Below are 27416 nucleotides of genomic sequence, written 5' to 3'. Positions count from 1 at the left end.
CCCCAGGGACTCCTCATGTAGGAGGGGGCCCTCCAACACCCTCGTCTGCTCACACCACACTCAGCCACTTCAACAGGGCTGGCACAGCAAAGAGAACACCAAAGCAGCTCCAGCCCACCCAGGCTGGAGGCCTAGGGGACACCCTGTCATGCCGCACCTCCAAGTGCCTGAGTTCAACCCCCAAGGCCTCCACCTGCAGTCCTGGCTCCCACGCCCCGGAAGCATGAGGCATGAGCTTAGGGGACGCAGACTGATGACATCTTTAAAGGCACAGAGATTGCGTCCAAAAAAAGTGAAATGTGAGATTGTAAATGTGTCTGGAAGGCGCTGCAGGCCTTAATAGAGTTTCTTTCCATGGGGAGTGGAGGGTTCTCTTTTGGCCACTCAGCAAGTCCCAAAGAAAGAGGCAGCCAGCTGAGGTTCCAGCCAACAACTTGTGGGGGGCACAGGTGGTGCACTGGGGGCTGGAAAGACAAGTGCCATCTGTGGAAGGGGAATGAGGGTTTTCACCAGGGGCTGCCAACTCATAGCAGCTTGGGGGGCTATTGCAGCCAGCCTGAGTGGCCCCAAAGCACCTGTTTTTGAGTGCTAAGCCTCCCCCACGTATCAGCAGGGACACCTTCAGTCCAAGGAATAGGAGGACTGGCTTTGCTAGGCCGTGCAACATGTGAGAAGGGTGAGGTGGGTAGCAGTGCCTGGTACATAGTAACATTGGGAATACACCTGAGGGTCTAGGTAGGGCCACCCCTGGAGTGATGGCAGCAACTGAGGTGGTGCCACCAGCTACCACTGCAGCTGGACCTGGGGGTACTGGCTGCCTCCCCCAGGAGTCTCCCAGACCTTAGACCTCTCCATCAGGTCTGACCACTTTGCCCTGCCCTTGCCTGCATTCATACCTCTGCCATGACCACTGCTGGGCCTTCCTGTACTGCAGACAAAAACCGAGGTGGCCCTGCTTACAGACCTCAAGGCACCCGTGCAGTCTAGACCTCTTCAGAGGGGGCCAGGTGCTTCCCACTTCTGTGTCCATGTCTCCTGCCTCCCTGCATATAAGCCCCAGCCCACCTTTGCAGATTCTGGTCACCTGAAACACCTCCCCTAGCCATTCCGCATTGGCCTGGCGTCTCTGTGCCCAGTGTGGAGAATGAAGGTAAGTTAATGTGGAACAGTCATTAACAGACAAGCATATGGTTTGATTGACACTGGCTGGTAAACTGAGGCCCAGAGAACCCAGCAAATTAGCCCAAAGGGCACAAAGCCACCTGGGGGTGGGAGAAGGAGCACCTGACCCCAGTCTCATGCTTTTACCAGCTGAGCCACCTCACAGGTAATCTTGCTGGCCTCAGCACAGCATGAGAAGGCTATGTTATCCCAGGAGGTCAGAGCTTTTTCTTGCAGCATAGCGTGCTCTGGCCAATGGCAAAGTGGTCCCATATTTCTGTTGGAGAAGCCTGGGCTTGAGGCTTCCTTATTCCCCTGCCACAGCCACCTAGGTCTGCTTGGCACGCTGTCTGGGAAAGGACATCCAGAGTACCAGGCAGAACAAGCTGTCGCTAGTTCAGGGGCTGCAGCCACCCCGTGCAGCGTGAGGGAGAGCATGGAGTGGTCCAGGCCACCTGCATGGTCTCTGCCGTGTACATGTTCCTAACCAGAGTTATGGTCTCCAAGGGGCAGATGGGCACAGCTCCAAGAGGACCGGATCAACACCAGGGCGGTTGTGTGCTCTGAAACAAAGCCCACCCCAGGAGGGGAAAAACAAGCTCTGAAGGCTCACTGACACTTTTGCAAACATCCAACTTCATGGAGACCCTAGCCCTGTGAACTGCCAGAATCACTCACAGCAATAGGTCCTGAGCACACTGATGCCCAGCTGGCAGAGGGGGCTGCCCAGGTCTCAGCACGACAGCAAACTCCTGCAAAGCTAGAGTGCTCACCGTGACCCCAGCCTGGGCAGCACGCCTTCCTAGGCCAGGCCCACCTGACATCTTCAAGGCCAGGTTTGGATGCAGCAGCAAGGCCTCAATTGTCAACTTAGTGACCTCCTCAGTCATCTCCTCCCAGGGCCAGAGCCAGAGAGAAGGGATAGAAGACAGGAGGAGGCCCACCTTCCCAGCTGATGCCCACCTACTTCTCAGCCACTCTTCAGGCCTGAGTTGCTGAGCTGACAGCAAGATGAGAATGAGGTTTGGGGAGGATCCAGAGGGGCCAGGCTGGGGAGGTTTCACTGCCCAGAACCAGGGACAGTTCTCTCAGGTGGTCTGGAAGGAGTGGGTGAACAGCTGCTTATCAGAAAACATTACCTAATTGGGGTCTAACTGTGAAGGTTTATGGGGCCAGGCAGGGGGGCTCCCTGGGGGGCATGGTGAAAGCCGCTCATGAGTCATTTGAAACTGAGCCGGACAAAGAGCTTAAGGAGAAATGATCCCACCCAGTCTGCCAGCCATAGGTAGAATGAGCTCATGGACTCTGGGGCGCACATGAATGCGTGTGTGTGTGTGTGCGTGTGCATGAGAGAGGTGGAAAGAGGGAAGGGAGGGGAGGAAAAGAAGAGAAGAGAGAAAAAGCTGGTAGTCACATAGCTGGGACTCGGAAGCTGAGCCCCCCTCTCCACCGGGTTTGGAGCCGCCACCGTGGGCCGCATTACTGCATGGGCAGACTGCCCCCTGCAGGTCGGCGAGGGAAGGGCCCAGTGTCTCAGTCAGCATCGTGGTTCAGCAATCCAGCCAGCATCCTGGTCTAGCATCCTCATCCAGCATCCCAGCCAGCTTTCAGGCCAGCATGAACATACCTTCTCTGCGGTGCCCAGCACAGGACCTGTTCTGGGATATATGCCAGATGGGCATGGAGTGTTTTCTTCAGTGGGACACCATCTGCTCACACCACTTCATCCTCTGTGAGATGTGTGTTGGAGATGGATGCATAATAAACATTTTTAACATGTTTATTCAAATGTTTAAAACTTATTTTGAAAGAATGGTAGATCCACATGCAACTGTGAAAAATAATAAAGAGACTTCTTGCACCCTTCACCTGGTTTCTCCCAATGATAACTTCTTGCAAACTATAGACAGTATGACAAGCCAGGAAACTGGCATTGACAAAATCCACTGACCTTGCTGCATGCACTCAGCTGTCTACATGTGTGTTTTGTTCTATGTACTTTTATCAAATGTGGAGGTTCACTTGTCTACCACAGTTACACTGAACATCTCCATCACTCATGCCACACACCCCCTGCTGCTGCTGCGAAGTCGCTTCAGTCGTGTCCGACTCTGTGCGACCCCATAGACGGCAGCCCACCAGGTTCCCCTGTCCCTGGGATTCTCCAGGCAAGAACACTGGAGTGGGTTGCCATTTCCTTCTCCAATGCGTGAAAGTGAAAAGTGAAAGTGAAATCGCTCAGTCGTGTCCGACTCCTAGCGACCCCATGGACTGCAGCCCACCAGGCACCTCCGTCCATGGGATTTTCCAGGCAAGAGTACTGGAATGGGTTGCCATTGCCTTCTCCAACACACCCCCTAGAATCTGCTAATCTGCTCTCCATCTATTATTTTGTCCGCTCAGGAATGCTATATGCATGTAATCATACAGTATGTAACCTTTAAGGATTGGCTTTTGCACTGAGAATAATTTCCTGGAGATCTGTCCAGGTTGTCGAGTTTATCAATGTGTGTGTGCTCAGCCTCTCAGTCGTGTCCAACTCTTTACAGCCCATGGACTATAGCCCACCAGGCTCTTCTTCCCATGGAATTTTCCAGGCAAGAGTACTAGAATGGGTTGCCATTTCCTCCTCCAGGGGATCTTTCTGACCCAGGGATCGAACCTGCTTGTCTCGCATCTCCTGCATTGGCAGGCAGATTCTTTACCACTAGCGCCACCTAGGAAACCCAAGTGTATCAGTAGTTCCTTCCTTTGGGTTGCTTCCTAAGATTCAACTGTGTGGATATACCATTCGGTCATTGCAGAATATCTGGGCTGTGTCCAGCTTCTGGTTATTATGAATAAAACTGCTGTTAACATTTGTGTACAGGTTTTATGTGAACATAAGTTTTATTCGTCTGAGATAAACGCCTAGGAGAGCAATGGCTGTGTCATATGGTAGTTGCGTGTTTGGTTTTGTAAGAAACTGACAAACTATTTTCCAGAATGGCTGCACTGTTCTACATTCCCACCAGCAATGTTCAAGAAATCCAGTGTTTTTACATCCTCGTCAGTATTTGGGGTTGTCACTGTTTTTTTTTTATTTTAGTCATTCTTTTAAGCATGCAGTGTCTCGTCGTGGCTTTAATTTGCATCTCCCTAATGGCTAATAATGTTGAACATTCATGGATTTTATTGCCTCTTTGATAAAATGTCTTTTCATCTTTTGCCCATGTTCTAATTGAATTTTTTAGTGTTGAGATTTGAGTGCTCTTTGTATGTTATAGGTATGATTCTTTGGTCAGATGCTAGTTTGCAAATATTTTCTCCCAGCCTGTAGTTTGTCATTTCATCTTCCTCACTTGCGCTTTTGCAAAGCAAAACTTTTTAATATTTCCTTTTATTATCATGCTTTTTGGGTTATGCCTGAGCTCTTTTCCTAGGCCAAGATTCTGAAGATTTTTTCCTATTTTTTTTTAAATAAAAGTTTTATAGTCTTACAGTTTTAAGTCCATGATACATTTTGAGTTAATTTTTATATAAGGTGTAAGGTTTAGGTTGAGGTTCATTTTTCTGTCTATGATGTCCAATTGCTTTAGCACCATTTGTTATAAAGGCTTTTTCCTCCATGCAACTGCTTTTGTGCCTTATTCGTTAGAAATCAGTTGTGTATATTTGAGTGGAGCTATTTCTGGATTCACTGCGGTGTTCTGTTCATATGTGTGTCTGTCCCTCTCTCTGATTTCTGGATCACACTGATTTCTGGAACAATATAGCAAGTGAACATTGCATAGGGTTATTCTTTCACTTTAGTCTTCTTTTTTCAAGATTGTTTAGCTATTCAAAGGCTTGTACCTTTCCATAGTTTTAGAATAAGCGTGTCTGTGCCTACCAAAAAAAAAACAAAAACAAAAACAAACAAACAAAAAAAAAAACCTTACTGGGATTCTGGTAATTATACTAAACCTATAGATCAATTCAGATAGAACTGACATCTTTGCTATGTTCAGTTCAATTCAGTCGATCAGTCATGTCCGACTCTTTGCGACTCCATGAATCGCAGCACACCAGGCCTCCCTGTCCATCACCAACTCCCAGAGTTCACTCAGACTCACGTCCATCGAATCAGTGATGCCATCCATCCATCTCATCCTCTGTCGTCCCCTTCTCCTCCTGCCCCCAATCCCTCCCAGCATCAGAGTCTTTTCCAATGAGTCAACTCTTCGCATGAGGTGGCCAAAGTACTGGTTTCAGCTTTAGCATCATTCCTTCCAAAGAACACCCAGGACTGATCTCCTTTAAAATGGACTGGTTGGATCTCCTTGCACTCCAAGGGACTCTCAAGAGTGTTCTCCAACACCACAGTTCAAAAGCATCAATTCTTAGGTCTTCCAATTCATGAACACAAAATGTCTCTATTTATTTAGGTTTTCTTTGAGTTTTTGAAATCATTTTGTAATTTCAACATAAATATTCTGCACATTTTGTCAAGTTCATAACTGAATATTTCATTTTCTTCAGAGTGATTATAAATGGTATTGTCTTTTACATTTCCACTTCCACATGTTCATTGTAAGTATATGGAAATGCAATTGATTTTTGTGTGTTGATCTTACACACAGTCATGGAGAGCTTACTTAGTGCAGAAGGTTTGGATTTTATTCTTCTAAAAGGTTCATTGGGGGACTTCCCTGATGGCTCAGTGGTAAATAATCCAGGGGTCGAATCCCAAATGCAGGAAACATGGGTTCGACCCCTGGACCAAGAAGATCCCACATGCCTCAGAGTAACTAAGCCCATGCACCTCAACTATTGAGCCCTTGCTCTGGAGCCCAGAAGCCCACAACTACTGAGCCCATGTGCTGCGACCACTGAAGCCGGAGAGCCCGAAGCCCATTCTGTGCAACAACAGAAGCCACCACGGTGAGAAGGCCATGCCCTGCAACTAGAGAGAAGCCTGCACAGCAACAAAGACCCAGCACAGCCCAAAAATAAATAAATGGAATTTTAAAAAAACAACAGCAACCAAAAAACATTCTTTAAAAAAAAAAATAAATAAAAGGTTCATTGGGATGTCCTGCTATGTCATCTGCCAATAGGAATAGTTTTAGTTCTTCCTTTCCTATCTGTGTACCTTTCATTCCTTATCTTATTACACTGACAAGTGTAAGAGCAGTGGTGAGAGCAAATACCATTGTCTTGTTTTTGAACAATAGAGGGAAAACTTTCATCTTCCACCATTAAGTGTGATGTTAGGTGTTTTTTTTTTCAGATGTTATTTATCATTAGGGAAAATTCCCAATTCCTAGTTTGATAGGGCTTTTTTCATGAATGGATGGATTTTTTCAAATGCTTTTTCTGTATTAGTATAAACATATGATTTTTCTTCTTTAGCCAGTTGATGTGATAGATTACATTGATTGATTTTCAAGGATTGATCATTGACTCTCACTTGGCCATATTATATAATTCTTTTTATATATTTGTAAGTTCATTTTCCTAATATTTTTGCTGAGATTTTTTTCCCCTGAGTTCATAAGGAATATTAGTCTGTAGTTCTCTCTCTCTTTCTCTTTGGTACTGTCTTTCCTGGGTTTGGGTATCACACGGGGTAATAGTAACTTCCTAACATGAGCTGGGATATATTCCTGTCTCTTCTATTTCCTAGAAGAAATTGTATAAAATTGATGCTATTTCTTCTGATCATGAGGATTTCTTTGGGGGAAAGGGGCTTTTATTTACACCAATTTTTGAAATAGTTATAGGACTATTCAGGTAATTTATTTCATCTTGGTTGAGTTTTGGTAGTTTATAGTTTTTGAGGAATTTACTCATTTCTTCTAAGTTGTTGGATTATGAATGTAAAGTTGTTCCTAGCTTGCCTTATTATCTTTGTGATGTCCCAGGATCTGTAGTGATGTCCCTTGTTTCATCCTGATCTTGATGATTTGTGTCTTCTTTCTTTTTACATTCTTCAGTCTTACTAGAGTTTATAATGGAGAAGGCAATGGCACCCCACTCCAGTACTCTTGCCTGGAGAATCCCATGGACGGAGGAGCCTGGAAGGCTGTAGTCCATGGGGTTGCTGAGGGTCGGACACGACTGAGCGACTTCACTTTCACTTTTCACTTTCACGCATTGGAGAAGAAAATGGCAACCCACTCCAGTGTTCTTGCCTGGAGAATCCCAGGGACGGGGGAGCCTCATAGGCTGCTGTCTATGGGGTCGCACAGAGTTGGACACGACTGAAGTGACTTAGCAGCAGCAGAGTTTATAAACGTTTTTTAGGGCTAGCTTTTAAAATTGATTTCTTGGAGACTTCCCTGGTGGTCTAGTGGTTAAGAATCTGCCTTGCAATTCAAGGGACACGGCTTCCATCCCTGGTTGGGGAACTAATATCCCACAGAGCAACTAAGCCCACCTGCCAGAACTACCAAGCCCGCACACTCTGGAGCCCGCGCCCCACACTAGAGCATCCTGCCTGTGCACCACAAGGAGAGATCCCATGTGCCACAACTAAGACCAGACAGTCGGATAAATAAATAAATATTTTTATTTCCTTATTGTTTTCCTGTTTAATTTCATTGATGACTGCTCTTAAATTACTATTTTTCTCCTGCCTTCTTTGGTTTTATTTTTCTCCTCTTTCTAGTCTCTTGAGACAGGAACTTAGAATATTAACTTGAGTCCTGCCCTCCTTTCTAGTGTAAGCATTCAATGCTATACATTTTCCTACTTGCACTGCTTTAGATGCATCCCACATATTGTGACATGTCACACTTTTATTATTTTAATTTCCACATATGTATGCATCAAACAACAGAGTCTCAAAATCCAAGAATTGAAGACTGATAGCAAGCTGAAAGGACATGTTGATAAATCACAGTGATAGTTGGAGACATCAACACCCCTTACTAGACAGAAAATCATCCAAGACATTTGAGAACTCAACAACCCATTGACTGAGAAAGTTTGACACCACCTAACATGTATTCTTTCTAAATACCCATGGAACATTTGCTGAGATAGATATCACATCTCATATGCAAAATAAACCCCAACAAATTTAAAAGAATTGGAATCATACAGAGTGTGTTCTCTAACCACAGTGGCATCAAACTAGAAATCAGCACCACAGAAGACACCTGAAGAGCTTCTAAACACTCTGAAACTAGACAACACACTTATAAATAATCTATGGGTCAGAGAATCTCAAGGGAAAATTTTTAACATGTTTTTCAAATTTTTAGTTTTTAATTAAAGTGGAAGCAACCTATCCCTTGTTTGGAGAAAATATTTCACTTCTATAATCTACACCAAACCAGTTTTCTGAATGGTCTCTTTTCTTCCCTTGGTTTATCCACAGCTAACAGGGACAATGTCACTCCAGAGACTCCCCGCATCTGTAGGGCCAGCAGAGAAAGTGGGCAGACACTCAGACTGAGACACCGTTCCGCCTGGACCCACAGACTGGGACTTGGTAGAAGGGGTGTTATTTGCACTTAGAGGTTATGCAGGAGTATGCTAGGTGTAGGCCGGTGTCCCATTTCCAAAGTCCCAACCTCATGGATGGGACTCCCTTTTGGGACTAGGGAGCACAAATCCTGCATTCAGACTCTTCCTGGCCCATTGAACCCATGCCTTCCTATCCGCCCAGGGAACAGCCTGGCTCTCCCAACCAGGCCTGGGTGGAGTTCTGACTCCACGACCACCATATTCAGTCAGGTACCCAGACAAGAGGCCCTGGAAAGGTGTTCCTGTTCCATGGGGCTCACTGGCCTCCCCTAGTGGTCAGCACGTTCCCCAGTGGCTGGCCCCAGAGTTAGGGACTCACCCCAACATTTTCAGGTTCCTTTGAAGCCAGGAGGGACAGCTGTTAGGCTTAGCAACAGGGTCGAGTCTGCCAGCTGCCCGTCCTGTCTGGGAGCCCTGAGTGCCAAATCTCACTGCTGCCGAGTTGGAACCGCATTTCCTGCGGCTTCTTCCTGAAGACTCAGTCAGCCTGGACCCCGCCAAGAACATTTTGTGTGACATTTGGAAAAAGTAAGTGAAAGAGTGATGCCCTTTTGTGCCCAAGAGGTGGATGCCAGACCTGGGATACCCTCTGTGGTCAGTGAGGCCACCCAGCTCATGCTGGGCCTCCTGGATTGGCCAGGATGTGCCTACCACAGTAGAGAGGCCCACAGCGCCTCTTCTTAGGACACCTCCATCTGTTCCCATTCCTTCCTACCTACATGGGCTTCCAAATGAACAGCTTCACAGAGACATGCAAGTTAGCATGGTGGCTGGTAAAGTGTCAGTGAAGGGGGCTCTCGGTATCACAGCAGTGCCACCAGGATACAACAGTCATCCTTTCAAGCTCAGGCTCAGAAGCTGGTCCCACCCTGTCTGTGTCCCTCTCAAGTACCAGGGCCAGCCCTAAGCCCAGTATGAGGAGGGAAGGAAGCATAAATGTCCAGTAGGGTTGAAAACTGATTTAACAAGAACTAATGAACTATATGAAAAAGAAAAAGAAAGTCACACCCTAGCTTTTCTATAAACAATTTTCAGAGGGATCAAAGAGACTTTAAAATAATGAAACTATAGGACAGCTTTCCATTGACGGGTTAGAATGCCTTTTGCAAGCACAAAACACTGATAAGATGATGCTCATTTTTAGGCCACCTGGCAATATACCTGCAAAGTTTTAACTTTGTCAAAACTTTGACCCGGTCTGTAGGCTTTTATGCTAGAAACAGAACAGAGATGAGCAAACAATCTGGAAAAGCCCAGGGATCAAAGCACTATTTTTAATAGTACAAAATTACAAACATGATAAATGCCCTTCAGAGGAGATCTTTTATGAAGTAACATTTCCAGGAAAGTTTTAATTGCTAAAAGATACAAAAAAAAAAACAAAACAAAAACACTTCTGATTAAAGATGGACGTTTATCCCACACATTAATTTCTTCTTCCTCCTAAGACCTCACTGAAATGATAATAAATTAATTAAAAGATATGAGGCCCATGGGACAAAGTGATCCAGAGAAGCCAATGAGAGACTACAACAAATTTTTAAAGGAAAGAAAACAGATGGGTAAGTCTGGGCAGGGTCCAGGAAACCCCAGATTGAGAAGACAGCTGGAGTCCAAGGACACTTATGAGCTAAACTGTGCCCCCTGTTTAAATGTGGGTGCCCAACCCCCAGGATCTCAGAATTAATATATTTGGAGGCAAGGTCTTTAAAGAGGTGATCAAAGTAAAATGAAGCCACCAAAGTGTCCCCAATCCAAGGGAGGAAATGGAGATGAGAGCAGAGCACACATGGGATGAGAAAGGAGGGGGCGGGGACGGGGGGAGTGCAGGGTCCTGTCCAGGCCATGCCACTCTGCTCCACCTGTAGGCAAGTCCCAGTCTTGCCAGGCCTGTTTGTCCACCTGGGAGGTATGAGGGCTGGGTGTTTGAACTGACATTCTGCAATTCTCTATTACATGGCACTGCCTAGGAGAGTAATAACCAAAGGTGGGAGGTAAGGAATGGGCATCTATCTTCTAAAACATGATTTTTTTTTTTTTAATCAGAATCAGCAACAGGCTGTCTGAGTCAATCGTCTGACCAACATGGTCCCTGGGGACCAGGACCCAGCTGCTCTGCCCCGCAAACTTCAGGGTCTTCCTCAACCAGGTCAATGTGAAGCCCATCCCAGATATCTGAGCTCCCCACTGTGGTTTTCCTGTCTGACCACAGCAAGCTGAGTGCAGATATCAGTGCCTGGAGGTCAGTGAGTGAGGGCCGGAGGTGGGGAGAGAATGAGTCAGACACACAGCAGGGAAGCAAATAATGCAGGGTCTTGCACTGAGCAAGTGGTCATACAAGTCTGGAGACCAGGGCAAAGTCCCTCGGGCTTCTGCACCAAGATCAGTCTATGGGGCGAACAATGTATGGATGTGAGAGTTGGATCATAAAGAAAGCTGAGCACCAAAGAACTGATGCTTTTGAACTGTGGTGTTGGAGAAGACTCTTGAGAGTCCCTTGGACTGCAAAGAGATCCAACCAGTCCATCCTAAAGGAAATCAGTCCTGAATATTCATTGGAAGGACTGATGCTGAAGCTGAAACTCCAATACTTTGGCCACCTGATGCAAAGAGCTGACTCATTGGAAAAGACCCTGATGCTGGGAAAGATTGAAGGCAGGAGGAGAAGGGGATGACAGAGGATGAGATGGTTGGATGGCATCATCGACTTGATGAACATGGGTTTGAGTAGGCTCTGGGAGTTGGTGATGGACAGGGAAGCCTGGCGTGCTGCAGTCCATGGGGTCACAAAGAATTGGACACGACTGAGTGACTGAACTGAACTGAATGGGGCAAACAAGCAGGAACAAGCTGAAGGATAGCACGTGCTTACAGCAGAGAGCTGGTGGTGGTGGGGCAGGCTCCAGCCATCCCTGCAGGGAGAGCTGGTAGGCCTCTCGACACTCCTGTCAGTATAGGAGGACAAGAACAGCCAGACAGCTCCAAAACTGGGCTGCTGTCAGCTCAGATGGAAGGACTAAGGGACCAGCAGTTCGAGAACCTGATGTTGGCTGTCAACATCAAGGTTGGAATTGAGGAAAGATGACCAACAGGGGGTCAAAGGCATTTGAGATAACACTTTTGAGATTCCTGCTACACTGGCAAATAAAAAAAGCTGTGTTCACCCTTCTTACAAATTTAACCCTGTGTTCCAGGGACCACAGGCAATTGCAACAAAGCAATCAATAGCAAAATGCACAGCAGGCACAGAACCCCTACCAGCACCTTGGATACCTGAAAACAGTTTTGAACTGGCACTTGGGGAAGCAAATCCAAGGTGGGAGGGAAAGGCCATGGTGAGCCTGGGGACCCTGCATGTCCATCAGCATAAGAACAGGCTTTGAGAAACCTTCTCCCCAAACTCATAGACAGTAGGAACGTTGCTATCTGAAACCACACTGTAAGAGTCATACGACCCATTCTTGCCTGAGAGACAGGAGCCTCCTGGATCACTCTGACATGGACATATCTTTTTTGCCTTTTCATACAGTTCATGGGGTTCATCAAGGCAAGAATACTGAAGTGGTTTGCCATTCCCTTCTCCAGTATTCAGGTCAAGAAGCAACAGTTAGAACCAGACATGGAACAACAGACTGGTTCCAAATTGGGAAAGGAGTATGTCAAGGCTGTATATTGTCACCCTGCTTATTTAATTTATATGCAGAGTACATCATGCGAAATGCCAGGCTGGATGAAGCACAAGCTGGAATCAAGATTGCTGGGAGAAATATCAATAACCTCAGATACACAGATGACACCACCATTATGGCAGAAAGTGAAGAGGAACTAAAGAGCCTCTTGATGAAAGTGAAAGAGGAGAGTAAAGAAGCTGGCTTAAAACTCAGCATTCGAAAAATTAAGATCATGGCATCCGGTCCCATCACTTCATGGCAAATAGATGGGGAAACAATGGAAACAGTGACAGACTTTAGTTTCTTGGGCTCCAGAATCACTGCAGGTTGTGACTGCAGCCATTAAATTAAAAGACGCTTGCTCCTTGGAAGAAAAACTATGACCAACTTAGATAGCATATTAAAAAGCATATTACTTTGCTGACAAAGGTCCATCTAGTCAAAACAATGGTTTTACCAGTAGTCATGTATGGATGTGAGAGTTGGACTATAAAGAAAGCTGAGCACAGAAGAACTGATGCTTTTGAACTGTGATATTGGAGAAGTCTCTTGAGAGTCCCTTGTACTGCAAGGAGATCAAACTAGACAATCCTAAAGGAAATCAGTCCTGAATATTCATTGAAAGGACTGATGCAAAGAACTGACTCATTTGAAAAGACCCTGATGCTGGGAAAGATTGAAGGCAGAAGGAGAGGGGGACGACAGAGGATGAGATGGTTGGATGGCATCACCAACTCGATGGACGTGAATTTGAGCAAGCTCCAGGAGTTGGTGATGGACAGGAAAGGCTGGTGTGCTGCAGTCCATGGGGTCACAAAGACTGAGCAACTGAACTGAACTGAACTGAACTGACATGGACAAGCAGTTGGGTTCCAAACCTGGTATGGCAAGCAGGGTTCTAGGGTACCCCCCACGAATCCCACTCATGGGTGTTCACACCTTGCATAAGCCTCAACCCTTGAGTGGGAATGAACCCGGGATTGTGATGGGGTCAGGTTACTGACCAGTTGGCACTGAAAAGGCTGAGCACCTAAGTGCATGCATGCATGCTAAGTCACTGTACTTGTGTCCAGCTCTTCACGACTCTATGGACAATAGCCCACCAGGCTCCACTGTCTATGAGATTCTCCAGGCAAAAACACTGGGATGGGTTGCCATGCCCTCCTCCAGGGGATCTTCCTGACCCAGGGATTGACCCTGCATCTCATGCCTCTGCATTGGCAGGTGGGATCTTTACCACTAGCGCCACCTGGGAAGCCTGAGTATCTAGGTGGGCCTGACTTAATCAGGTGAACTTGTAGATGGACCTATTCCTCTCTGAGGTCACATAGATTGGAGATGCAAGGGGCCCCAGGAGGGCCAAGATATGAGAATGCTCATTGGCTTCTGAGAGCAGTCCCCAGTCACAGCAGTAAGACAATAGGAGCCTCAGCCCTAAACTCACAAGGACAAAGGTTCTGCCAGTGGCCCCTGGGGTGTTGGAGTAGCTCTTCCCCGGCGCATCTCCCAAGTGAGAATGTAGCCTGCCCACCCCTTGGTTTCAGCTTGATGAGACCCTGATCAGAGGCCACATGCATCTGGATGCCATCTACAGAATGAGATGATGCACAAGTTTTAAGTGCTGACCCTGTGCTAATTTTTTATGTGGCAAAAGAAAACTAACTCATCTGTTACAAAGCTTAGATCAAGGGGTTTCTTCAGACATGACTTTCCACATCAGTCCAAACTTATGGGTTCCAGCAGGTGACGGCTGCATAAGCAACCTTTCTCCCCAGACAGTGCCATCCATTCTCAAGTGACCATTATTCCTTCCCTCCAGTCCCTGTCTTGCCCCAACCCCACAAAGATGTTGGGAACCCCAATTGCTGACAGCATGCAGAGCTGCCCTTAATATCCCAAACCCTCTCAGAACTGCTTAACACAACACCAGGCCCTTTAAAAGGCCCTGCCTCCTCCCTAGGACACTCCAAGATTTCCCTTGGCACAAGGCCTCCCTGGTAAGTCAATGCACCCAATGTGGCTCCATTATGAGGGTGCCCCTGGTGGTCTTCATCTACCAGACTTTATCAGCAGGTAGAAGGAGCAGTTTGAATGTTCTGATCTTATCTTCTCCCACCTCCTAAATCTGCCTCTTGGACACAGAAATCAGTGATGGATCCCTTCTTTGATTCTCACATGCACAGATAAACTAATCCCAGGGCCATGCAAAAACCTTGCAGGGGGAGGATTAAACCCAGATTACATCTCTAAGCAGGTAGAGGCAACTTCTCCCAGTCCTGTGCTCCTTGAACATCAGGTGCCTTCCATGCCACCAGAGCTCGGAGTGACAGAAAGCGCAAATGGCTCACAGCGGCTTTTATGGGTCTGGGCCCTTTGTTCTGGAGCATCTTCTTAAAGCATCTTCCATATGTGCAAGCATTCTTTAAGCATCTTCTTAAAATCATGAATTGATCCAGAACAATACTGCCTTTGCTGTCCTTCACTTCCCTGGGATTAGTTTATCTATGGACATGAGAACCAAGGAATGGGATAAAGGCTACTGGACACCATTCACCATTCACCATCTGAAGCAGAAGTAGCATGATACTATTACCTAGGTCCATATAGTCACAGCTATGGTTTTCCCAGTAGTCATATATGGATGTGAGAGTTGGACCATGAAGAAGGCTGCTGCTGCTGCTGCTAAGTCACATCAGTCGTGTCTGACTCTGTGGGACCCCATAGATGGCAGCCCACCAGGCTCCCGTCCCTGGGCTGAGCACTGAAGAAATGATGCCTTTGATTTCTGGTGTTGGCAAAGAGTCTTGAGAGTCCCTGAACTGCAAGATCAAACTAGTCAATCCTAAAGTAAATCAACTCTGAATATTTATTGGAAGGACTTATGTTAAAGCTGAAGCTCCAATACTTTGGCCACCTGAAGAGAAGAGTCTACTCAATGGAAAAGACTCTGATGCTGGGAAAAATTGAAGGCAGGAGAAGAAGGTGGCAGAGGATAAGACGGTTGGATAGCATCATTAACTCAATGGACGTGAGTTTGAGCAAACTCTGGGAGATGGCGAAGGACAGGGAAGCCTGGTAAGCTGCAGTCCATGGGGTCTCAAAGAGCTGGACACAAGTCAGTGACTAAATAACAACAACAACCACATTAACAAACTGTAGAATAAAAACCATATGATCATCTTAAGTCCTAGCCACAGTTTTTAGAGAAGAAAAGGAAATAAAAGGTATCCAAATCGGAAAAGAGGAAGTAAAACTGTCACTGTTTGCAGATACTATACATAGAAAATCCTAAAGAAGCTGCCAGAAAACTCCTATTAATCGAGATCATCAATGAATTTGATAAAGTTGCATGATAAAAAAATTAATACACAGAAATCTCTTACATTCTTATACAGTAACAATGAAAGATCAGAAAGAGAGATTAAGGAAACAATTTCATTTGCCATTGCATCAAAAAGAATAAAATACCTAGGAATAAACCTACCTAAAGAGGCAAAAGACCTGCACTCAGAAAACCATAAGAAATGATGGAAGAAACAGAAAGCTACACAGACAGATGGAAAAATATACTATGCTCTTAGACTGGGAGAATCAGGATTGTCAAAATGACCATACTACACAAAAAATCTACAGATTCAATGCAATCCCTATTAAATTACCAATGGAGTTTTTCAGAAAATTAGAAAAAATTTGTACAACTTGTATGGAAACACAAAAGACCCCAAACAGCCAAAGAAATCTTGAGAAAGAAAAACAGAGCTTAAGGATTCAGGCTCTCTGACTTCAGACTATACTACAAAGCTACAGCAATCAAAATAGCATGGTAATGGGACAAAAAGGGAAATATAACTTAATGGGATAGGATAGAAAGTCCAGAGATAAACCTATGCACTTGTGGCTACCTAATCATGGCAAAGGAGACGAGAATACACAATGGAAAAAAGACAGCCTCTTCAATAAGCACTGTGGGAAATCTGGACAGGTATATGAAAAGAATGAAATTAGAATATACCCTAACATCATACACAAAAATAAACTTAAAATGAATTAAAGACCTAAATGTATGGCCAAATACATAGGGGCAGAACATAAGCAGAACACTCTTTGACATAAATTGCAGCAAGATTTTGATCCACCACTTAGAGAAATGAAAATAAAAATAAGCAAATGAGACCTAAGTAAACTTAAAAAGCTTTTGCACAGCAAAGGAAAAATAAACAAAATGAAAAGACAGCTCTCAGAATAAGAAAAAATATTTTCAAACAAATCAACTGATATGGGATTAATCTCTAAAATACAGAAACAGACTCATGCTGGTCAATATATATAAAAAAAATACAATCCAATCCAAGAAAATGGAAAGAATATCTAAACATACATTTTTCCAAAGAAGGCATACAGATGGCAAAAAACACATGGATAAAGGCTGAACATTAGTTATTCAGTTCAGTTCAGTCGCTCAGTCGTGTCCGACTCTTTACGACTCCATAAATTGCAGCATGTCAGGCCTCCTTTCCATCACCAACTCCTGAGTTCACCCAAACTCATGTGCATCGAGTTGGTGATGCCATTCAGCCATCTCATCCTCTGTCGTCCCCTTCTCCTCCTGCCCCCAATCCCTCCCAGCATCAGGGTTTTTTCCAATGAGTCAACTCTTTACATGAGGTGGCCAAAGTATTGGAGTTTCAGCCTCAGCATCAGTCCTTCCAATGAACACCCAGGACTGGTCTCCTTTAGGATGGACTGGTTGGATTTCCTTGCCGTCCAAGGGACTCTCAAGAGTCTTCTCCAACACCACAGTTCAAAAGCATCAATTCTTTGGGCGCTCAGCTTTCTTCACAGTCCAACTCTCACATCCATACATGACCACTGGAAAAACCATAGCCTTGACTAAATGGACCTTTGCTGGCAAAGCAATGTCTCTGCTTTTCAATATGCTATCTAGGTTGGTCCTAACTTTTCTTCCAAGGAGTAAGCATCTTTTAATTTCATGGCTGAAGTCACCATCTGCAATGATTTTGCAGCCCAAAAAGATAAAGTCAGCCACTGTTTCCACTGTTTCCCCATCTATTTCCCATGAAGTGATGGGACTGGATGCTATGATCTTAGTTTTCTGAATGTTGAACTTTAAGACAACTTTTTCACTCTCTTCTTTCACCTTCATCAAGAGGCTTTTTAGTTCCTCTTCACTTTCTGCCATAAGGGTGGTGTCATCTGCATATCTGAGGTTATTGATATTTCTCCCTGCAATCTTGATTCCAGCTTGTGCTTCTTCCAGTCCAGCGTTTCTCATGATGTACTCTGCATATAAGTTAAATAAGCAGGGTGACAATATAGAGCCTTGACGTACTCATTTTCCTATTTGGAACCAGTCTGTTGTTCCATGTCCAGTTCTAACTGTTGCTTCCTGACCTGCATACAGGTTTCTCAAGAGGCAGGTCAGACCACCTGAACATTAGTTATTAGAGAAATGCAAATCAATGCTACAATGAGGTATCATGTCACACCAATTAGAATGGCCATTACAAAAAAATCTATAAACATTGTTGGAGAGGATGTGGATAAAAGGGAACCCCTCTACACTGTTGGTGGGAATGTAAATTGGTAAAACCACTATGGAGAATAGTATGGAGGTTCCTTTAAAAACTAAAAATAGAGCTACAAGCTGATCCAGCTAGCCACCTCCTGGGCGTATATCCAGAGAAAATCTTAAGTTGAAAGGATGCATGCACCCTCTTGTTCATTGCAGCACTATTTACAGTAGCCAGAACATGGGAAAAACCTAAATTCCTGCAACAGAGGAATAGATAAAGAAGATGCAGTACATATATACAATGGAATATTGTCGATGTTGTTTAGTCAACAAGTCATGTCCAACTCTTTGTGACCCCATGGACTGCAGCACACCAGGCTTCCCTGTCCCTCACCATCTCCCAGAGTTTGCCCAAGTACAATGTAATATTACTCAACCATAAAAAGGAATGAAATAATGCCATTTGCACCAACATGAATGAACCTAGAGATTGTCGTACAGAGTGAAATAAATCAGAAAAAGATAAATATCTTATGATATCATTTATATGTGAAGACTAGAAAAATAGTACAGATGAATTTATTTGCAAAGCAGAAATACAGTCACAGATGTAGAAAACAAACTTATAGTTACCATGAGGAGAAGGAGGCAGGATTAATCTGGAGATTGTGATTGACATATATACACTACTATATATAAAATAGATAACTAATGAGAACCTACTGAGAAAACCTAAACAGAGAATGCTATTCAGTGCTCTGTGGTGACCTAAATGGGAAAAGAATCTTAAAAAGAGTGGATATATGTATATGTATAACTGGTTCACTTTGCAATGTAAAGCAGCTATACTCCAAGAAAAATTAATTAAAAAAATAAAAACTTCTGTCTTCCTAAAGACAGTATTGAGAAAATAAAAATGCAAAGGATTAGACTGAAAGAAAAAATGCTCACAATTATATGTGTGTGTATGTGTGTGTGTGTGTGTGTGACAAAGGTCTTACATCCAGGCTGTATAAAGATCTATTTAACTTACATGCAGAATACATCATGGAAAATGCTGGGCTGGATGAAGCACAAGCTGGAATGAAGATTGCCAGGATAAATATCAATAAACTCAGATATGCAGATGACACCCTAATGGCAGAAAGTGAAGAACTAAAGAGCCTCTTGATGAAAGTGAAAGAGGAGAGTGAAAAAGTTGGCTTAAAACTCAACATTCAGAAAACTAAAATCATGGCATCTGGTCCCATCACTTCATGGCAAATAGATGGGGAAACAATCGAAACAGTGACAGGCTTTATTTTCTTGGGCTCCAAAATCACTGTGGGCAGTGACTACAGCCATGAAATTAAAAGATTCTTAAAAAAAATAATAATAAAATAAAAGATTCTTGCTCCTTGGAAGAAAAGCTATGACAAATGTAGACAGCATGTTAAAAAGCTGAGACATCACTTTGCTGACAAAGGTCCACATAGGCAAAGCTATGGTTTTTCCAGTAGTCATGTACAGATGTGAGAAATGGACAATAAAAAGGCTGAGCGCTGATGAATTGATACTTTTGAACTGTGGTGTTGAAGACTTCTGAGAGTCCCTTAGGCAGCAAGGAGATCAAACCAGTCCATCCTAAAGGAAATCAGTCCTGAATATTCATTGGAAGGACTGATGCTGAAGCTGAAGCTCCAATACTTTGGCCACCTGACTCATTAGAAAAGACCCTAATGCTGGGAAAGACTGAAGGCAGGAGGAGAAGGGGATGACAGAGGACAAGATGATTGGAAGGCATCACTGACTCAATGGACATGAGTTTGAGCAAACTCCAGGAGATGGTGAAGGACAGGGAAGCCTGGCATGCTGCAGTCGATGGGGTCACAAAGAGCTGGCCACGACTGAGCAAGTAAACAACAAAACAACAAATCAAAAGTAAAAAGACAATGATCTCAGTAAAACATGTTAAACACTCAAATAGATACCTCAAAGTGAAAAGATGGACAAATGTTGTTAGAAAAATGCAAATTAAAACCACAGCGAGCTATCACTTCACGCCCACTAGCAGAACAGAAATTTAGATGAGTGAATAACATCAGGATTTTTGTTTCCAAGGGGTAACAGAGAATGGATTTACCTTCCGATCTAAAACAACAGCATCAAAGAATGGAAAAGAGAACAAATGGGCAAAATACAGAAAACAACAGATAGTGAGCATCCACACAGTGCAGGACAATGATTCCTAAACAAGGGAAAGCAAGGTCATCCCCAGTGGGCTGTGTGGGGAGATTTCACATTGAGGCAAGGAGGAGGATCTTCCTGCTGTCTTCCAGAGCTGAGGATGCAAAGTCAGGCGTCAAAGGATCCAGACTGGATGGAGTTCACAGAACAGAGCACTGGAGAGGAGAGAGCTGCATGGAGAGGGTACCAAGACTTGCAGAGTGCTGCCTCAAGCCAACCATGAGTGCTGATCAGCACATGCATGTGATGAAACCTCTGAAAGAATTAGAGAAATAGTCTCCATAGCTTACACAGGTCAACAACAGTTTCTATTTCCAAGAGCCAGACTGGAAAAGCCTCATAATTCAGAGAACATCAAACAGCGTCATCAGAAGTACACGGCCTTGATGCCAGGGAAAAGTTAGCCCTAGACTAAATCCTGCTCAGGTCCTGACAAAGTTTAAAAGAAAGCCTCAGAAGAAGTTTTCAAGTAATTCAGTTGCATTCAGAATAAAGCTGAAGAATTTTTAAAAGAATGTAAAAGTAAGGTAAAATTCACAATGGCTAACTCTCAATTGAAAATTATCAGACCTGCAAGTAAGTAGAAAGAGGACCCATAGTGAAGAGAAAAAGCAATCAAGCCACAGAAATAAGCACAGATGAGGCCGATGAGAAACGTAGCAGACAAGCACATCAGCACAATGACCACAGGGATCTCAAGTATTTGTGAAGGTAGAGGGAAAACTGAACAGATGGTGTTGTGACAAGGAGTATATTAAGGAAATGACACTTCTAAGGTTGAAGACCACGATATCTGAGATGACACAGACACTGGATGTGCAGATCAGACACGGAAGAAAAGAATATTAGTGAACCAGAAGACAGAATACAGAAAAAAGGCTGAAAATATGAACAGAGAACTAGTGAGCTGTGGGAAAGCTTCAGGCAGACTAATACTTTTATAATTGGAGTCCTGGAAGGTAGGACACAGGTTTATTGTTAGGAACTGCTTATACATTTGTAGAGGCTGAGCACATCCACAAGCCACAGAAATTCAGGAAAAGATCACAGGCAGGTTCAAACCATGGGCTCTTTGAAAAGATCACTCTAGCCAGACTAATCAGGAAAAACAGAGAGAGACTGACAATATCAAGTGTTAGAAAGGTTACATCTCTACAGATAGTACAGATATTAAAAATAAAAAATATTTTTACTGAGCGTGCATGCAGAGTTCATATATGTAGTTGAACAGCCAGCCAAAAAAAAAAAAATTTTTTAACATTTATTGCCAATAAATTCTACAAGATCTATGAAATGGACAAATTCCTTAAAAGACATAGACTAGCAAAGCTTATTCAATAAGAAATAGATAACCAAAATAGCCCTACATTTATTAAAGAAATTAAATGTATAGTTACCAATCTTCCTAGAGAAAACTTTTCTTCCTAAAAACACTTTAGGCCCAGATGGCTTCATTGGTAAGTTCTACGAGACATTCAAGGAAAAATGACAAAAATAATCCACAAACTCTTCTAGATAATTAAAATTGGAAACACTCATGAGTAGTGTATGAGGTCAGCGTTATCCTGATGCCAAAATCAGACAAAGATATAAAAAAGAAAATACCAGGCCAATATCCCTCATGAACATAAATGCAAAAATTCTTAACTAAGTTTTAGCCTATCCAATTCAGCAGTATGTAAAGAAAACAATACATCATGACCAAGTGGGATTTATCCTGGAAATGCCAGGTTGGTTTGACATTTGAACATCAATTCATATAATTCAGTATATTAACAGACTGAAAAATAAAAATCATATAGTTGTCTCAATAGATGCAAAAGAATTAACAAATTCTGACATTTGGGTAAAAACTTTCAGGAAACTAGGAACACAAGGCAACTTCCTCAACCCTTAAAAGGCATCTGTGAAAAATCTACCAACATCATACTCGAATGCAACGCCGTGTGCCTGTTCCCCCTTATCAAGAACAAAGCAAGACTATCTACTCTCACCACTTTTATTCAACATTGTCTTAGAGTTTCTAAGCCAATGTGACAGGCAAGAAAAAAATGAAAGGTATCTGGAATTGAAAGGAAGATGCAAAAATGTTTTTATTCATAGATAACACCAACGTCTATGGAGAAAATCCTACAGAATCTATGGGGGAAAAAACTGCTATAACTAACAAGTGAGTTTAGGAAGGATACAGGATCAGTGTACTAAAATCAGTAGTATTTCTACATACTAGTAGTGGATACGGAGAAGGCGATGGCAGCCCACTCCAGTACTCTTGCCTGGAAAATCCCATGGACAGAGGAGCCTGGTGGGCTGCAGTCCATGGGGTCGCTACAAGTCGGACACAACTGAGCGACTTCACTTTCACTTTTCACTTTCATGCATTGGAGAAGAAAATGGCAACCCACTCCAGTGTTCTTGCCGGGAGAAGCCCAGGGACGGGGGAACCTGGTGGGCTGCCGTCTATGGGGTAGCACAGAGTTGGACACGACTGAAGCGACTTCGCAGCAGCAGCAGTAATGGATAATGGAAATGGAAAATGAAAGAAACAATATCATTTAAAATAGCATCTATCTCTTAGACTAAAAAGAAACAGCTGGTCTAGAGGGCAAGTTGAAGGTTTAGGAGAAAGGAGAGATGATGGCTTAGCCTGGAGACAATGAGAACAAATGCTTGCTGAATCTTCTGGATGAAGTAGGTTGGTGGAAATTTCGTCCTCCAAGACAAGGAAGATGAAGGCCCCATAGCAGGTTGTATGGGGAAAGCTGATGGCATCCATTTCCTTGTAAAACCTGCTATACAACACGAGAGAAGGGGAATGCCTTTTGAAAGCAGGAAGAAGGAGCTGTGCTGGTAGGGGAGGTGGGGATGCTAGGTGGAGAGTCTCAGCAAAGCAGAGAGACAGGGAGAAGGCCTACCAAGAGGCTGATGGCCTCATAGGAAACACATTGTCAAGTCTCATTGGAGCCAGAGAATAGCAAAAGGGAAAGGGAGTGCTCATGAGGACCTTAGACAGCTTCAGCCCCTCTGCCCTCCCTACTCACACGCTCCTACGATCATGCCCCACCCTTTCTGACCCGCGAACCCCGACTTGGAGGTGTGTGCAGGCAACAGCCCAGCCTCTCTTGACCCAGGGAGATGGAGACCAATGGTAGCATGCTTCCCCCACCAACGCTGGTGGAGGCGCTGGAGATGATGCGGAGGGTTCAGTGCACCAAAGGAGAAGGCAATCTTGAGTGCAGAAGGAGTTAGAGGCTGAGTGACAGGGAGGCAGCAAGGATGCCACAGAGGAGACATACAGACCCTGAGTCTGACCCTCTGAATGCCAGCCCCATGGATCTTGCACTCAACTCCTCTGGGCCTCAGTTCTGACTCACATCCTGAGGAGAGTTGCACCGTGTCTCGAGTGGTTTTGGGATCAAGTGACTGTCACCACCTGCCTAACTCAGACCAGCCGGGACTGAGGTCACTGCCATTCCCAGGAGGAGGATCAGCTGCACTCAGTCTTGGGGGTGCCAAAGGCTGGGCAGGTGCTGAGGCTTGTTCCATCCACAGCTGAGCCCAAGCCTCACCGCCTACAGGTGATAGACCTACAAGCGGCCCCGAGCGTCCTACCCAGGCCGCCTCACTCGACATCTCCACAGAGTGGCAGTGCTGTCCCAGAAGAGGACTTCTGGCAGGCGGCTACTCAAACACTAACGGCACCACGGGGAAGCGATCACACAAAACTTAGCACGTTAGAATGGCTGGGATAACGTAACACCTTCACTTTGCAAGTGAGCAAAGCCTCAGTCAGGCTTCTAGGCCTCACAGGAAGCCAAGATTCCGGGACAATTAATGCACAGATCCTAATGGTCACGATGAGCGTCTGGGATTCCAGAAAGTCCATGGTGCTGATTTTAAAATTATTTTTTCTTATGGTTCTAAGACTCCACATGTGTCTCCCTGCTTTGAGAATCCAGTGATGCCAAGATCCGATGGCTCAGCTCTGGGCCCCACGATTCTGTGACTGAGTGATGCCAGCATTTCGAGAGTTCATTCATTCTGTTAAGCAGAATTCAGCATGTGGCTGCTTGCCTGCATTCTAAGTCGATTCAGTTGTGTCCAGCTCTTTGCGATGCTATGCAATGGAGCCCTCCAGGCTCCTCTGTCCGTTTAATTCTCCAGGCAAGAATACTGGAGTGGGTTGCCATACCCTCCTCCAAGGGATCTTCCCAACTCAGGGGTCGAACCTGTGTTTCTGAAGTCTCCTGTGCTGGCAAGCAGGTTCTTTACCATGTGGCTACTTAGGGAGTTAGAAAACTCAGTGGCCCTACTTTTTGACTCTTGGATTCCATCCTCCTCCTCCCCGCACCCCTCTGCAGAGATCCGCAATTCCCACATCACCAGGCTGCCTCTGCCATCCAAGGAGGGCAAGCTCAAGGGTAATGCAGCCTGGGAATTCCCTGGAAGCGCAGAGGTTAGTACTCAGCACTTTCACTGCAGTGGCCCAGGTTCAGTCCCTGGGTCGGGGGCGAATTAAGATTCTGCAAGCTGCATGGTGTGGTCAAAAAAGAAAGAGTACACCCTGCAACCAGAGCAGGCTCAGCCATATCTCCTGCACTCCCAGTCCTAAATGGAGGGGATGGAAAGTCAGGGTGCCGACAGAAAGACACAGGAGGTAGGCCTGCACACAGAAGTCTGCGTTACCGGGGATGTTTGCCAGCCTTTGACGATAGCTTCCCATGCAACATCCAGAGCCTTGGCTCTTGGTGATCCAGGAGCAGATGTCCTGAAAGGCATGAAGAATCCCTGGGGTGTGAGGTCTAGAAATCAGAATCCTTTCATCCTCAGCCTCTGCCACTCACCCTGAGCCTACTTTCTCTGAACAAGGAGGGAGCTGACCTAAGGTTCTGGTCACAAATCAGAGCCTCTGATCAAAATCAGAATGGAACTCTCAGGGCAATTTAGAAGAGGTAAGCATGTGAGGGGAGAGCCAGCTATGGGATGCTATCTTGAGACAGATGCATTTGTTCTCAAAGCGACTTCCTTAAACTTCTGCAAATGCTCTTTCCAGGGACTCCAGAAGGCAGGGAACCAAGCCCACCAGGTACCTCACCCTTCATTCATAGGAATCAGCTCAGAGAGATGGACAGGCACAGACCAAGTTTGTTCTCCTGTGGACACACGCCCCCACGCAAGCCCTGTCCATCCCATGCCTGTGCATTCAGTGGCTTCAGGCGTGTCTGACTCTTTGTGACCCTGTGGACTGTAGCCTGCCAGGCCTTTCTGTCCATGGGATTCTCCAGGCAAGAATACTGGAGTGGGTTGCCATGCCCTCCTCCAGGGGATCTTTCCGAACCCGGGATTGAATCGACATCTCCTGTGTCTCCTGCATTGCAGGCAGGTTCTTCACCTACTGACCCACCACCCGAAACCCCCCCTCTCCATCCCAGCCATAAACTTTTCAGGCTTCTGCCATGCAGCCTTCAGAATTATGAGTCCCTCCACGAGGAATCAAATCTCAGAAGGACTTACATTGTCTACAGATATGCAAGTTTCAGAGAGACTGAGACCCCAGTCCTGCGGTGACTCCTTCTGGGGATCTGGGGGGAGCTGTGTTATGAGTATCACTGAGCCTCCTTGCCTCCTTGTCTCCTTCAGAGACAGATGTTTCCGGGAGGCGTGGATGAGACCACGGCCCCACAGCACTGGGCAGAGCCTGGGCACCCAGAGCATGTGGTGTTGTCACTGTGTTAAAGAGCATTTGGGAAGCCATCTCATCCGACTGCCTGCCTTTACCAGGAGAATCTTCCAGAGGGACGAGAAGAGGTGAAAAATTCACTAGATTTGAACTGTAGAGGAGAGGTTCTTAGAACACTAACAAAACTGCAAACTAAGTTGAAGAGATGTGGGCCAATAGTAAGGACCAATGCGCACACACACAGCAGGATTAGACACAAAGCAGGACACATGAAGAGGCCTACCTGCAGCCAGGAGAGCGATGGAGGAAGCAGAAAAGCCAGACGACTCATGCATCTCATGAGCGGCGCACTTAAGATTCATAGTTCCCAAAGTGCGTGCCGAGGCGCCATGGAGCCACAGCAAATTCCCAGGGTATTGCAGGATATTGCCAATGTTCAAGGAACAGGTAGCAATATGGTCATCTGGAGGACAGATACCTACTAGCTCCAGGTAATTCTGTCTCAGCTTGGATGGTGGCATCTTCCTTTGTGAAGCTCTGTTTCTGGCTTTTGCTGTGATTAGAAAGCAAGTACCAAGTGAAAACTGATGAAGAACAGGAAGCAAAGTGTCTCACCTGAGGCTGCAGCCACACGCTTCCCATGGGTAAGCGACTGCAGTTATGTGAGGATGAAATAAATATAGCATTTTTTTCCTTTTAACTTACATAAATTTCTTTTCCCAAGAGCTACTAACTAGTACATTATTTGGACCTATGCTATGCTATGCTAAGTCACTTCAGTCGTGTCCGACTCTGTGCGACCCGAGACGGCAGCCCACTAGGCTCCCCCGTCCCTGGGATTCTCCAGGCAAGAACACTGGAGCGGGTTGCCATTTCCTTCTCCAATGCACGAAAGTGAAAAGTGAAAGGGAAGTCGCTCAGTCGTGTCCAACTCTTAGCGACCCCATGGACTGCAGCCCACCAGGCTCCTCCGCCCAGGCAAGAGTACTGGAGTGGGTTGCCCTTTCCTTCTCCGATTTGGATCTAACTACTTGCTTAACAAAACTGTTATGCATTTTTTTGGCCTGAGGCAAAAAAAAAAAAGACAGAAAATGGACAGAAATTCTGCCTCTGAATATAAGCACCTCCCTCTGAAGAGCAGATGTCCCAGTAATGACAGCCCCACGGCAGGTCACGGAAGCTGCCAGAAAGAGCTTAGAACCAAGTGGGCCTGGAGGTAAAAACAGCACCCCTCCTCTGACTTTAGACTTTCACCCTGTCCTCTTGTAGCCCCTCCGAGGTCACAGCTGCAGGGCTTCTCAGCTACCCAAAGCCTCTCCTGCCTCCTCTCAACTTTAAAAAAAAATTTTTTTTTGCCGCTTTATTTTTTAATCCCTCAACTTTTTGAAAAAGAAGAAAGAGAGTGATGTCTGAAAGCCTGGCTGCCCTCTCCCCAGTACCGGAAGGATTTCTACCTGGTACCTACCAGACTGGGATTCAAATGCTACCACGGACGAGGGTTCACTAGCTCAGAAAGCAAACTGCCCTCTCATCTGGGCTCCGACCCCAACACTGGGTCCTTGCCCTCCCTTCCCCATTTCCTAGCAGGGACTGCCAACGCTCCTGGGACCATATCTTCCTTCTCCTCTGGGATGACTCTGGAAGGAAGCAG

The sequence above is a fragment of the Bubalus kerabau genome, chromosome 1, assembly GCF_029407905.1.
Source record: "Bubalus kerabau isolate K-KA32 ecotype Philippines breed swamp buffalo chromosome 1, PCC_UOA_SB_1v2, whole genome shotgun sequence".
NCBI lineage: Eukaryota > Metazoa > Chordata > Mammalia > Artiodactyla > Bovidae > Bubalus > Bubalus kerabau.
This window is presented reverse-complemented; position numbering follows the sequence as displayed.